The sequence below is a fragment of the Schistocerca serialis genome, chromosome 1 (genome assembly GCF_023864345.2).
Source record: "Schistocerca serialis cubense isolate TAMUIC-IGC-003099 chromosome 1, iqSchSeri2.2, whole genome shotgun sequence".
In the NCBI taxonomy this organism is placed as follows: Eukaryota; Metazoa; Arthropoda; class Insecta; order Orthoptera; family Acrididae; genus Schistocerca; species Schistocerca serialis.
In genome coordinates this window covers 867,329,147-867,341,777 of record NC_064638.1, presented here as the reverse complement: position 1 = coordinate 867,341,777, position 12,631 = coordinate 867,329,147, and the positions used below count along the sequence as shown (strand labels likewise).

The 12,631-nt window shown below is 40.6% G+C and overlaps 1 protein-coding gene across 6 annotated transcripts in view; it reads left to right on the top strand.

Annotated features, from left to right (window-relative positions):
• Window positions 1–12,631, top strand: part of LOC126485748 (leupaxin) — a 506,478-nt gene that overhangs the window by 449,606 nt on the left and 44,241 nt on the right. The gene's annotated exons all lie outside the window — the stretch shown is intronic.

Genomic DNA, 12,631 nt, shown 5'->3' with positions numbered 1-12,631 from the left:
TTCCAGCTTCAAAATGGCTCTGAGCAATATGGGACTTAACATCTGAGGTCATCAGTCACCTAGAACTTAGAACTACTTAAACCTAACTAACTTAAGGACATCACATACATCCATGCCCGAGGCAGGATTCGAACCTGCGACGTTAGCGGTCGCTCGGTTCCAGACTGTAGCGCCTAGAACCGCACGGCCACTCCGGCTGGCGTTCCAGCTTCCACTGTGGACGGCAGGCGGTGTGTTTTTTTTAAAAAAAATTCATTAAGTTTTCATAAAATGTTGACAGAAAGTATTTGCTAAGTGGTTATTGTTATGTGCTTTATCTTGCTGTAAATCTGCTTTATAAATTTTCTTAAGTAAAATTGCTTCTCTACTATATAAATCACCATTATTGTGGAAATGGTGAGCGGTTAGAAAGTTTTACTACTAACAGAGGTAGAAAACTGGGCTGTAGATTAAAAAAGGTTGACTACCCCTGTTGTAACCCATCCACTGACAACTGTTTGCAGGGGAGAAAACTTGTATCCTTAAAAAGAAATGAACTTACTTTATTATTTACCGTTAAATATATGTTGTGAGGATGTAACCTTCTGTTTTCCCCTGCAGAAGAGATAACATGTTGCTAATAAAACATTCTCGGTACGTAAACCACGTGAAACTGATGGAAAAACTCAAGCTAACTGCTACAGGGGTCATACCCATCATTTCCCATTAGTCTGACTTCTTGTCGTTTTGGGATCATTCAGAACGAGTCTGACAAGTATTATATGTATCACGAACAGGATAGCATAGGAAATGAAGGAGAAATAGTAGGAACCAGCCACTAATTAGAAATGGTTCTTGTTCCCCTAAACTTGTGAAGTCACCTAAGTGGTCGTCTTGCATGAAGCTGGTTTGGTCGAATAAAATTACCGTAAAGAGTGACATTCCGTATTACTTGTCGATTTATGTGGACAGACGCAAACAGCGTGCAATGTCCTTACTGTGTCAGTCTTCGCATTGACTCACTTAGGTATCGTCGTGCTCGACTTGACGTTTCTCGGTTCGAATCCTGGCGGAGGAAGACATTTTCATCACCAGTACTTGCTCCGCAATGAGGAACGGTTGGTGGCGTAAAATTCATGATGACTTTTTTTGTCTTATACAAGGAAGCAATCTACAATTCGTGTTTTATAAATACATTTGCTGTACCTATAGTTAAGTGCAAGGCTTAACTCTGATGGTCTTAGGTACAGCTCCCCACCACTCCCAGCCATTTCTCTATCAAAGTAACATTCACATCAGCCGAAGTTCCTGGCTCACTACGAAAGAAAAGTCGCACCTTGATTTGGATTTTAGAGTAACCGAGCCACACTCCGCCTGATGGTTGTTAATAACTAGTGAAACTGTATTCAGGTGGTTTAACATTTTCTAGCATTAAACATATTACAGGTTCGAGGTAACATGCTACCCCATATCCGCTTGTCTCTACTGAAAAAAATTATTGGCGTATTTTGTTAACGTGAGGTGCATATCTTCCCAATTTGTTGTGATATCCTAGCGCCAGAGCCTTCAGTTCAATCAAACAGCTGCGCCTTCAATCCAGAGTTCTAACTCTAACCTTTCGCATGAAGCCATATGACCTCCAAATGCTTTCAACAAAGTATTTTGTACTGACGTGAAAATTTATCTGCTCTCTCGATTTCGGTGTCGTGTTTGCTACGGTGCTTTATCCTTCTGGAAAATTAATTAGAAAATAATAATGCGACAGTGTTTATTCACTTCCTCATAGTTCATCTTCCTTGTATTCCTAAGCGGCACAATTTAAATCGTTATCTGCGACATTTGAAGTTTTAAACCACTGGCTTTCGTCAAATTGTGGTGGCTTTTGGAAACCATATTCCTATTCTTCCTCTCCATCAATAAAATTCTGCTTAAAAGTCCATATAAAGGCTACGCTAATTACCATTATGGTCGCTTTCTATTAACATTACATATACCGAATATCCAATTTCAACTTTAGTCTCATGGATGTAAAGTAACAAGAGGAGCATAGAACGTTTACGACATTCGGATGACAGAGGAATTCCAAAGCAACGCCCCTGTCGGCACTCGCCATAAATACCGAAAAGAACATGACTTGGAAAGTGTGTCTCTGGTGTGCTCCTACTGTGCACCACAGGACACAGCCGTGGTGACTTGGTCAGCATAGAAAGTTGGAGGAAGGCCATCCGAACTCGCTTTCACAGCTTCTTTGCGCATCAATATCGTCACAAATGCATCCATAACATTTTTTATCGATCGAATGTTTTACACATTTAATTTGATTGTTCGCGCTGTACGGGGGGATGGCTGCCGACGCGCGGTAACTATAACAATGAATGTGAACCGCGGCAGAGCGTCAAAGGACTGCAATGCACAGTGGTTGGCGGGGAGCCGCCGGGACCTTGAAGTTCGCTTCACACGACCCTATTCTATTTATAGCCATCCTCGGAAAAAGCTCTCGGGTTTCTGGCAGCCGTGTCGCTTTACGTTGCCGCGACACGAAATACGTACTCAGCGCGTGCAATTCGTTTTCCTGTCGCCTCCGGTGGCTCCAAATTTCATGTTTTGACGGTTCGTGTTAAACCCCAGAAGCGTCTGCGAAACGTATGAGACGGTGCAAGGAAGCAGCGTGTGAAGTCGTAAGGAGCAGACCAGGTTAGATATGGTAGCCGTCGCGTTGCAAGGAGGTAGAGGTTGAATGCTATATTTTCCAACTAGTCCGCAGTGAGTGCAGTTCCTTCCAAGTATTAGAGACGACGCATCGGGGGGCAACGCTCCCGCTTGAGTCTATCCTTACAAGACCTGTGGCGTTGAATGAGTATTTTCAGCAGAACTACGCTCCCGCTTGAGTCTATCCTTACAAGACCTGTGGCGTTGAATGAGTATTTTCAGCAGAACTACGTGTAGTTCATCTACAAATTAATATAATCGACGCTAATCAGTCTTCTTGTACCCTTTAATATGATTGGCAGTAACCAAACGTCTCTCTCTCTGTCTCTCTCTCTCTCTCTCTGCGCCTCTGTCACATTTTCCACTTCAGTATTTTCTTTTCTCCATCGTATCACGCCTATTTTTCTCTTGAAAGAATTCCAATGATTTGAAGATGGGAAAAACCTCAGACGTTATTCTACGTTCTTAAAATATTTTTCGACGGTTCTACACTGAATTTGTCGCTACCAGCAGAAATTTGGTCAAGTTATATTGACAAAAACTGAAGCAGGCGAACCGAGAAAGATACTTGTGTATCATCAGGATATCAAAGACTGACTCTGAAAAGTGAAGTGACAAATAAAAAGTAAGCAAGCACAGACTGGATAAACTTTGATAAGCTCCGTCATTACCAGTAAAAACTAACCGTTACGTAGATCACCAGATAAACCGTCAATTTCATATTATGTGTGCAGATGAAGTAAAATGAGGTGGGGGGAAGCGGTTTTATGTTCCCTATTTATAGCCGTTTTGTTCATGTTAAGTTGACTGTACATTCAGAGCATGCTCCAGATGAATTTTAATTTTTAGGGAACAATTGCCAGCCACCGCGTGTAACTTCGTATAAAGACTTGTAAATCGCTAACGCTTTGTATTTGGTGAAGCATGTGTGATAGCCCCGTCGTTATGGCAACTGTATGTCGTCACAGGATGTCTGCTTTCGATAAGGTACGTTTGCATAGTCTCGCTGTAGCGCATTTTATTTCATATAGCCCCTAATCTCGGAATGAGGGGTGTTGTTTAATGTGCAGGACCCGGCGAAGTGGTTCAACTGGAGTCCCTCGTTTCATATTCAGGATCTCTTCTCGGTGCGGTCAACTCAGTTTAAAGTTTTGCACATTTTGTACATTTGACATAACTAAATTATTCGTCTACTATACATAGCACTAGGTAGTAGGGATCGAACGCTCCACACGATTCAGTCATTGCCCACCTCTGCCAAACATTTTTATATGTGGAATTTAGTGTTCCGTAGGAGACAGGGACGATGGAAGTAGAGCAGTTAATTGAATTAATAAGTTGTAAAAAGTCAGTGTCCCACGAATGACCAGTTTGCGCATATTAACAACACTTTTAGACGGACAGCTTGTTCGAACAGTGTGTGGTAGCACTCGTATAGAGTTCCCATCAAAAGAAACTGCTGTCACACTTGGTTCGAACAAGTTTTCCACCCGAAAGTGTTCACTCACTAGACGTGTTAATCTCTCGGAGATCTGCGACGGGGAACACTCAGTCTTGTGAGAAGAAATGTGAAACTGTCAGGGTAAAAATAAGCAACGGAATTGTAACGTAATCCTTATTAATAAAGAAAATAAATTTCCTGAATGAGTCCGCAATCATAGTGAGTATTTTGTGAATAAAGCCGTCTAGATCGCTTATTATATGTGTTTACTTGTAGCATCGTTTTGGCTACTGCTATCATAAGATCTGTAATTAAAGGACTATAAGAACGAGAGCCTTTTATTATACATGATCAGGCCACTAAAGTTGAAAAATTATAGAGTTAAAAAATTGTAAAAAGTTCACTCACCAATACTCAGTGTTGTAAAAAAAGAATCATTGTCATTATCAATACAACCAATGTGTAATCGGAGCGTCAACTGTCATGTTGGCTCAAAAAATTTTCAGTAATGTAAGTGCTAGCCGAGAGGTTGAGTTAGTGTGCGGATTTTGCCTTATTTGTTTTCTCTTCATACTTGTAAAAAATACGGACCATCTTTAAACTACAAGCATTCAAAGTCAAATTATGAAACACCGTATAAATGAGTATAATGGCGCATTCACAAAAGTAGTTTTTCGAATGGCGGCAATTTTAGTCCACGTGGGATTCAGCTGAATTTAACAGCAAGTATTCAATGAATCTGCTTTACCATAATATCTATACAGCAGCCGCATAAACTGTAACATTAAATACGTTTTGCCTTGACATGATGTTGTGATAATAGAAGTTGTATTTGCTCTTATCCTGTGTCCGATTAATAAAATCTGTGTGCTGTGAACTAAAAACTAGCCGAACAATGTACTAAGCTGTGATTACTTGTAAAACAGATTTCAAAGTAGGGAACCATCTGAGTATTAAATTAAAACATTTCGGAGAGCGGAAGAACCAGCAACTTGCTCCCCAGGTCAGGTCAGCTCTGTACACAGAATCGAAGGGGGCAACCAGCGGCAGCTGCGCCTGCTCAGCAGAAGCGAGGCGAGGTGTGGTGGCCCAGCTCACCAACAGCAGGAGACTATGCCGCAGTTAGCGTACGTCTCAGCAGTTCTCGAAAAAATTCAAAGACAGCAATTAGAGCGAAATTCACTCTGTTCGTTCAAAATTGTTTCTGGAGCTCTACTTTTGCTGGTCGTCCAATACGCTGAAGGCATTCCCTTTCGGGACACTGTACAATACTATCAAGTTTTCACTTGCCCAAGCTAACCTTTGGTGTTGCGTTTTTAAGTGCATCGTCAGTACACTACTACTCCCATCGTAGGAATGCTACCCACACCTTATCATGAACTTGTTCGCTATTTATTCTAAAATTTTTCGCAATCGTTGCAGCTTAGGTTATGCACTCCTGAGTCGCCGTATTTCTCGCAATTTTTTTTTTTTTTTTTCAGTTATGTGACTTAACCTCTTTCCTCTGGTTTGTCAGCCCGTGCTGACAACTTTCTTGAAGCTGTGGGCAGTGCTTTCAGAATGCGCACCACTAAATGTTAATGCTGCATGTTGTTTATTATTCTGATGTATTCCTGATTTGAGTACTTTTTCTGCAATTAATTTTCTCGTACATCATGGCGATGTTGTTATTTCTGTACACTTTTGAATGACATAACTGCGTAGTTACCTGAAGTTCTTTCCACTCTCGTCCTCATTCAAAGGTAACTTGAAGAAGGTGTACTAATTCCTCGGGGGATGACATAATTTCGTATTTATGATCATATCAGTGCAGGTTGCCTTCCTGTGTATAGCTATTTTTGTGCCTGCCAATATTGTTAGCAATTACAAGGTCCAGAACGGTTGTGCATTTATGTTTTTCTAGCTCGACTGTGAAGTAAATTTCCTTATGCACGGCACTCGTCATCTTAGCGAAGTTCTTCGTCTTAGTTTGCTTGAAAAATCTGTTCTCTCGGTCATCTATAAAAATCTCTGACAATGTTCCGGAGAAACTGTTGTCCTTGATAATCCCTTTGTCTGCTGATATGTATGGTCATTTTACTTAAAGAAGATAAAAGAAAGCACTAACTCCAATCTTCCTGTTAATTTTATACATTCCCTCTTTCCAATCTTCTGATACTTTGTTTTCTACCATTAGTCGAACAGAGTCATTATTGGGTGTATCTGTATAAAGATTTATAATAACAAACAATGCCAGCATTGCCCCCTTCTGGGGTTTCAATTTGAATTACAAATGACGCTAAGTCAATAGTTCTTATCATTGAAGGAGCGTTGGAAGGTGTGTGCCAGTTTTGATTTTTTTATTGCATTCCCTGTTCACTTTAAAATTCGCAGATCTTTACTATAGGCCAAACTGGGCGGCCGCCCTTGTGCTGTTAATCAATTCTGCATTGATTTGGGGGGGGGGGGGATATTATACTTAATCCTTTACGTAGCAACGTCGATTCAGCACGTGTCAAGTTTATGTTAGTAGGGTACACTAGCCTTTCGGAAAACTGATGTATCTCACTTTATATCTTTTTTTTATGACCTATGGTATGGTTCTGTTAAACTCTGTCCAGCGATGGAGTAGCGGGTGCGAACGAGTTACAGTTAGGGGACCTTTTGGGAGTGAGAAGTGAGTTGCATGCTAAAAAGAGCGCGAATATGTTCAGATGTAAAATTTTTGGAAAATTTTTTAAAGATGCTGAGGAAGGTACTGTGAGGCATGTGGTACCCTACTGTTCAGTCAGATATTTTAAGCAGGGGCATATTCACCTTTTTTGTATTCCGATAGCATTTTTCCCCTGGTAATAAAAATTATGTTCTATTTGGATACTAATTTTAGTTTACCCTGTTGAGAATTTTCGCTTTGGATTTCAGCTTTCGTGAGATATAGTTCTCCACATACCTGAAAAATGTTATTCCACCTTACACTCAAACTACTGTTTTGTTGTTATTGTTCTAACGCTGCTCTTGGCCAATCTTATTTGTTAGATAGAAAAATGGCTCTGAGCACTATGGGACTTAAATGCAGTGGTCATCAGTCCCCTAGAACTTAGAACTACTTAAACCTAACTAACCTGAGGACATCACACACATCCATGCCCGAGGCAGGATTCGAACCTGCGACCGTAGCAGTCGCGAGGTTCCAGACTGTAGCGCCTAGAACCGCTAGGCCATTCCGGCCGGCTGTTAGATCATATTCCACGCCATGGGTTACTTTGCTCGTCAGTAAAACACAATATGCCTGCATTTGATTACGCAGATGTGTTGTGGTCTGTACCGGTATTGTGACAGCCTTGTGATGTTGCGGTTTACTGATTTGTATCTGTTGGAAGAAAAAAAAAAAAAAACTAGCGCTTAGCGTGAGACACACACACACAAATTTGAAAACATGATTGCTGTAGAAAGAAAATACTAGGAATGAAGCTGCTGTTTGTATAAGAATCTCGAAGGATTTAATGTTAACCGTCGTCTACCGTTATAGCGGTTACGTGAGCACGAGAGTCTGGACAGCCAACGAAACAATTTTTCGGAAATACGGCGTACAGACTAATTTTCATTGGTACCAGCTTCTTTCCGTGGTGACACATATGGTAGTCGTGCACGATTAACGTCCCTGATTGCGAGTATGACGGCGTCTTTTTTTTATGTCTGCTTTCCTCCAATAAGAGAATTTCGGACGGAGCCACGTAGTGGACGTAACCAAATGCTGGGCGTTCCAGATACTTGCCGAGGAATTGATTCTAGTTGTTTTTACTGGAGAGAGGAATTCGGATAACAGTAATACGTATGAGGTGTTTTTCAAACTATTTAGCTATAAATTCTGTGGATCTTTCTTGCTAGGTATCTCTGGTCCAAAGGGTAGCATTGCAAAGTCGCACTAAGTCATCTTGCCTAGTGTGTCTGCGCAATGTGTTCTAGTACGATAGAGCAAAAACGACACTTAAAAACCATTAATACAACAAACTACAAAGGATCCATTCAACTTCGTATAAATCGAATAAGACATCAACATATTTGAAATACATTCATGTCATCGAATATTATTTCCTTTTTATTTGTCAGTCCTTTTTATCTATCTTCGTATGTGACTACAAAACTCTTTACCAAGTACTAGTTGTTTTTACAACGGTGAGAAAATAATTTACATCATACTTGAGTGGTATGCACCGATCACTCCCGTTTCCAAGGAGTCATCAGGTCGAATCTTAGATTGGTAACCATTGGGAAAGAGTCACCAAGTTGCATCCGATTCGTAATTATTTTCTCGGACGAATCCACCATGGACGATACTGCTACGTTACAGATTAACTCTTTTTGTCGGACCAACAGTTGGGCTGTTCTGGTTGTCTCTCTCGCATCGCTCCGTGCCGTGCCGTGCCGTACCTGCCACGCTTCACGGTCCGGCTAAAAGCGGTGTCAGTCTTTTCTCGTTTTTGGTGTGTTTATTTATTCTAATTGCTATTGCTCTAATTTCATCATCGTATTTCTTTTATTTTATTTCAAAACGTTTTACTAGCCTGTGACATCAGTGCGAAGGAAAAAAGGAGAGGCTCAGAATATAACGTCCCGTTCGACAGTGGATATTAGTGGCGGAGAACAAAGTTAAATTAAGAAAAGATATGACAAAGAATAGACGGCGTCGTTTTTCTAACAAACCGTTTCAGCATTTGCGTAAAAGGATTTAGGGAACGCTCGGAATTCCAAATCAGGATGGCATAAGGGAATTTGAACCCTGCTCCTATGCGAATCCAGCTCACTAATCACAATGCCATCTTGCCCCACAAATAAGTACTCTCTGGATGGTGAGGTGGATAGGCAGTTACTGAAATTTTAATAGCCACAACTTTTATACACGACTCCACACTGCACTGCTGTGACATATCCGAATATGAAAAGTACATTCTTTCTGTGTATTGAACTTCTATACGACAATAATAATATTCTACTTTGTTATAAGCTTTACGGCAGCCGCTATTTTCGTAGCTGTTTTCAAAACAAAGTAGCCATCTAGAACGGTGGATTACTAGCTTTCCGAGACCATTACCCCAGAACGGAATCAGACATTTGACAATAAACGCAGCAAAAGTTAATCTAACTAAACTTTGAACTGAAATTTTTTGTTTCGTTTTTGAACTCGTTTATTTTTATAATGACGACAGATAAATAATATGTATAATGACTTTAATTATAAACTGTAAAATTGATCCAGAATGAGATTTTCACACTGCAGCGGAGTGTGCGCTGATATGAAACTTCTGTAAAGTTTGGAAGGTAGGAGACGAGATACTGGCAGAAGTAAAGCTGTGAGGACGGGGTGTGAGTCGTGCTTAGGTAGCTCAGCTGGTAGAGCACTTGCCCGCGAAAGGCAAAGGTCCCGACTTCGAGTCTCGGTCCGGCACACAGTTTTAATCTGCCAGGAAGTTTCATGTAAAATTGATGTTACTACCGTATTAGAATGACCTTCCTCATGGCAAGACGTACCCTGCGGAATGCCGTTGTATTAGGTAACGTCGGTTTTACATTTTACAATTAAAGCTTTTATACAATGACGTGTTACAACACACAGGAGAATTTTAATCACTGTGACACTGGCCGCGGAAGCCTACGTAGTTAACTAATATGTAATTAACGTTTTAACAGATAAGGTACCCACTTTTTGTAAGTATTTCGGTAAACTAAGAAATAATGTCTTGAGATGCTTGGTACTGCTTATTTCTAGCAATCTTTATCATATTCGATTTGGTTTCGTTAATGTACATTGAATGTCTTGCTCAGAGTTCATTGTGTTTCTCACACACATGGTACCACACTCGTAGCATATTCTTCAAATAACGTTCAAACCCGGCCCGTGGAGTAAGTATTCTTAAGGTTTTTCCTATAATAAAGGATATTCACTGCTAACCTTTTGCCAAAATGTCAGTTCTGTTTTACCAGAATCTGTTTTCAGTGTTTTATCTTCGCAAACTCAAAGAAGTTGTACTGTGGCACCGATTTCACTATCTCAAAATATTCCATCTTGCACTGGAATTGGTCTTAGAATTCAGGAATGTACATGTCGATTTCCCGGATAAAAAAAATAGTAGCCAATAAAATTTATTTCTCACGACTTACCTGTGGACGAGAGATTATTCACTGGTTCCGTCGAGCGTCACTATTGCCTCTGATGGCATCGAAATATTTTCAACTTCAGCCCGGCCTTGGCGAAGCTTTAACTTGCGAAGAAAACTGACAATAATTATTCTGGCACATAAGTCTCTTTCCTTTTGCCGTATTCGTCCTTTGCGAACACCAAACAAACAACAATTACACGACTACCCCCCCCCCCCTCCCTACCCCCGTCTTCCAATCTATCGACGAGATATGATACCGTTATTTGTCTTATGATGAAGCCAAGCAATGCCAAAATTATCGATTTCTTGCAGAATGCTAGCCACTTGGCTAGAAAAATATTTTACTCACCTGCTTCTGTTTCCCGTGAGGCAATCCAGAATGCGTAGACGAGGCAGCGACAGCCGAGATACCAGCTATGCTCGCAGTTCAGATAGTGTCGTTGAGCTGTCAAGACACGTGAAACTGACTAGCGAGAAGTCGGGCCATCGAGTAGAAATATCTATGGACTGACCATTCAGATTCGCAAAACAGAAGTTGTGTCGCCAACATAGGCCTACAGTGTCTTGAACAGTCACGTGATTTCGTCGTACTTACCTCTGAAATGTAACTGTTCATTCTTTCTCGTGTTTCTATTTGTATACTGCTCAGAAATTTCATTTTATACAGGACAAGGTAATTACCCTCAAGTTGGAAACCACTTATTTAGAAGCTATCTTACAGCTTGGAACAGAGATAACACACTATTTCCAGAGGTTGCACTTCCCTTATGGGTAAGAAACACTCTTATAAAGTATTAAAGATGGAAGAAGCATAGTAGTATGAAAGTATCTTATCAGAAATAGACCTGGGCACGTGGAAAGTTTTCCCTACAGTGCATAATCGGACACGGAAACTGATATCGTTATGCGTTCATTGCAAGTTTATCGCTTAGATGGGAGTCTATTGTTATTCTTGTGGTGGTCTTCAGCCCGGAGACGGGTTTTTCCTAGCAACTGATCCGTTATTTCAGTCAATTTGTGCCATAAAATTCCTTTTTCCCCAATTCGATTCAATACCTTCACATTTGTTATTAGATCTACCCATCTAATGTTCAGCTTTTTTTTACAGTACCACATTTCAAAAGCCTCTACCTTCTTCTTTTCTGAATAATCTATCGTCCTTGTTTCACTTCCATAGAAGGCTATACTGCAGATAAAAGACCTTCACAAAACATAACACTTAAATTTATATTACGTATTAACAAACTTCTCTTATTCCGAAGTACTTTTCTTGCAATTGCCAGTCTGCATTTTACGCCGTCCAACGTCAGCCAATCATCAGTTATCCTACTGCCCAAACAACAGTACTCATCTACTGCTTTCAGTTTTTCAGTTACTAATCTAAGGCCCTCAGCATCATCTGATTTACTTCAACGACACTTCATTATCCTTGTTTTACCTTTATCGGTATTCATCTTAGCTGTTTTCAAGACACTATCCATAACGTTGAACTGCTCTTCCAAGTCGTTAGCAGCTGTGACACAATTATAATATCATCGGCATACCGAAAATCTTTTATTTCTTCTCCGCGAACTCTAATTCCCTTTCCAGATTTCTTCTTGGTTTCTTTCAGCTGTTGCTCAGTATAAAGATTAAATAGCACGAGGGACAGGCGACAACTCTATCTCATTAACTTTTCAAGTATGGCTTCCCTTTCATGTCCTTAGACTAACGAAACTGCAGTATGGTTTCTGCACAAGCTGTAAATAACGTTTCGGTCTATGTATTTTATCTCTGCTTAAAGTACTCAAAGAGTTTGATCTAGTCCACACTGTCAAAACTCTCAAAATCTACAAATGCTATGAACGTAGGTTTACCTTTCTTCAACCTGTCTTCTAAAATAAATCGTAGAGTCAGTATTGCCTCGCGATTCCCTACATTTCTCCCGACCTCAAACTGATCTTCCCCAAGGGCGTCCTCTAGGAAGACAGTGACATTAACGTGAGTTCATAGGAGAAACAGCCACCTTAAAAAGATTCGCTGACTCAAGAATTACTTGGGACACTGGGCTCGCATTCGCAAGAACTGATGTTAAATTTCCCGTCCGGCCATTCAGATATAGTTTCCGCGTACTCACTTAAAGCAGATGCTGAGATGAGGAACGCGACCGATTGTCTTCCCCACCCTTCCTCAATCGTTCGTTCTTCCTTCCAGCCCATTTCCCAGCATTATGTATGCTGGAAAGACAATAGTTTTATAGTACTAGAAATAAACAGTAGAGCTATTTACACAGGGAGCGAGTAGGTTCGGTTTGCTGATGGGGAGAGTATTATCGTAAAAGTGCTGAAGCTGTAACATGACCAAATCGGATTTGTTCGTTTGAGTT